Below are 2,500 nucleotides of genomic sequence, written 5' to 3' on the forward strand. Positions count from 1 at the left end.
ATTTTGTGAAAACTTCCACAAAATGAGGTTCTAGTATGTTAGAGGGCATCCCAGGAGGGCTCCAAAAGTGTGGGTAAAATATATATCCCACAGGGGAAAATTGAAAAAAAGTTGAAAAAAAAAATTTTTGGGACTTAGAAAATTTTTCAACTTTTGTCCAGACTTCCAGACAGGGGAGCGTGTCAGTGCGCGCATCCGATTTCAGTTCCAGAGCGATTCGCGCGATGAGTCCTTGATACTTAGTCGTTTTTGGCAAAATTTCTGACTTTTTGAAAATTTCACAATTTTGTGAAAACTTCCACAAAATGAGGTTCTAGTATGTTAGAGGGCATCCCAGGAGGCTCCAAAAGTGTGGGTAAAATATATATCCCACAGGGGGAAAATTGAAAAAAAGTTGAAAAAAAAAATTTTTGGGGACTTAGAAAATTTTCACACATGTGTCAGACTTCCAGAGAGGGGAGCATGTCAGTGCGCGCATCCGATTTCAGTTCCAGAGCGATTCGCGCGATGAGTCCTTGATACTTAGTCGTTTTTGCAAAATTTCTGACTTTTTGGAAAATTTCACAATTTTGTGAAAACTTCCACAAAATGAGGTTCTAGTATGTTAGAGGGCATCCCAGGAGGCTCCAAAAGTGTGGGTAAAATATATATCCCACAGGGGGAAAATTGAAAAAAAGTTGAAAAAAAAAATTTTTGGGACTTAGAAAATTTTTCAACTTTGTCAGACTTCCAGACAGGGGAGCGTGTCAGTGCGCGCATCCGATTTCAGTTCCAGAGCGATTCGCGCGATGAGTCCTTGATACTTAGTCGTTTTTGGCAAAATTTCTGACTTTTTGAAAATTTCACAATTTTGTGAAAACTTCCACAAAATGAGGTTCTAGTATGTTAGAGGGCATCCCAGGAGGGCTCCAAAAGTGTGGGTAAAATATATATCCCACAGGGGGAAAATTGAAAAAAAGTTGAAAAAAAAAATTTTGGGGACTTAGAAAATTTTTTCAACTTGTGTCAGACTTCCAGAGAGGGGAGCATGTCAGTGCGCGCATCCGATTTCAGTTCCAGAGCGATTCGCGCGATGAGTCCTTGATACTTAGTCGTTTTCAGAAGTCACAATTTTGACTTCCAGGACCGCAAAACGTTTGTAAATTGAGCCCGCTCCCCAGTTCCAAGCGTTTTGAGGTGTCCCGGTTGCAGTAATGCAGCCTGCCCACTAGATGTCGCAAAAGAGACAAAAAGTGAAAAAGAACCAGAATGAGGAAATTCCAGGGAGCCGAATCCGCCTGACAGTTCCAGGCGATCGGGCACTTTTTTGCATGCGTCCCTAAAGTGGGTATAGGGTGACACTCCATGCAAAGACCCAGTTTTGCACACCACCGCAGAATATATGAGAGAGAGGTACCTCTCAGCCCCGACACATTTCGACTCATTTAAGCTGGTTTTCCTCCGTAGGCCTGGGTATGCGTTTTGGCTATGAGTCCCTGTTCGGCTGGAGGTCTGCACCTTGGCTGAACCCAGGCCTTCCGCAGCTGCGTGGGGGGACTTTTGCCGGTCGCCTATCCCAAGTCAGAGAGGTGTTCCTGGGTTGAAGTGAGCCTGGCCCAGACCCCCCCGCGGGCCCTGGTTCTCCACATGGGGGCGCCGTCAAGGCTAAAATCTGGATTTTTAGGCCGAGGAGGAGGCTCCATGAGGGCGGATGCTTTTGTGGCTTCGACCCCAGTGCTGTTCCACATCCAGTACCCCCCCGCAAGGGCGCCTGTACCCGAGTCGCGCTTCCAGGACTCGTGGGCACGTATCTCCCGACGACAGGGGTTTGCAGCCTCCGTACTTGGGCAAGTCCCTACATGCACCCCTGCTCTTCCTCCGATCGATCTGGCGCAGCGCTCCCGGGTGGGGAGGTGGCGCCGCTCGCTCGGCCCGGGCTTTGGAGCCCGCGCTGGCTTAAGGTGAGCGGTCCCCTTCCTCCTCTACCCCCGGGCTTCCGACACCTATCTTTGGGCGCGCATGCCGGCCTCGCCTCCCGTCTGCGGAGGTGGCCGAGCCGTGGGGAGTTTGACCCGAACCGAGCGAAGGCAGTGGTCCGACGACCCGTACGGGCGAACGGCGGGGCGCCCACCCAGCCAGGCGTGGGGGCCCGTCGTCCGAATCGCTCCCTGTGCGGGGAAGCACAGCGATCTTCTCCGAGGGCGGCCCTTTCTTCCAGATGCGTACCCGGCCAGCGGAGGCTCGCGCTGCCCCTCGTGTCCGAAAGGGCGGCCTCCGCGGCGGTGGCGACAGCGGCGGCGGTGGGTGGCCTCTCCGCGCCACTGCCGAGCTTCGCGATTTCCAGTCTTTTCCCGAGCCCCTACGTCAGTGGGGAGGACGACAGAGGTGTGGAGGCAGGCGAAGGGGGTTCTCACCGTGCGGTGTGCCCCAGCCCGACCGTTGCCTTCCCCCTCGACCCTCGTCCTCCCAGGCGGCTCGGCCAGGGAGCAGGAGAGAGAGCGAGAGAGGGAGAGCGGAAACC

Source organism: Phyllobates terribilis, unplaced genomic scaffold (assembly GCF_046119375.1).
Source record: "Phyllobates terribilis strain yellow unplaced genomic scaffold, ASM4611937v1 Scaffold_2412__1_contigs__length_133766, whole genome shotgun sequence".
NCBI lineage: Eukaryota > Metazoa > Chordata > Amphibia > Anura > Dendrobatidae > Phyllobates > Phyllobates terribilis.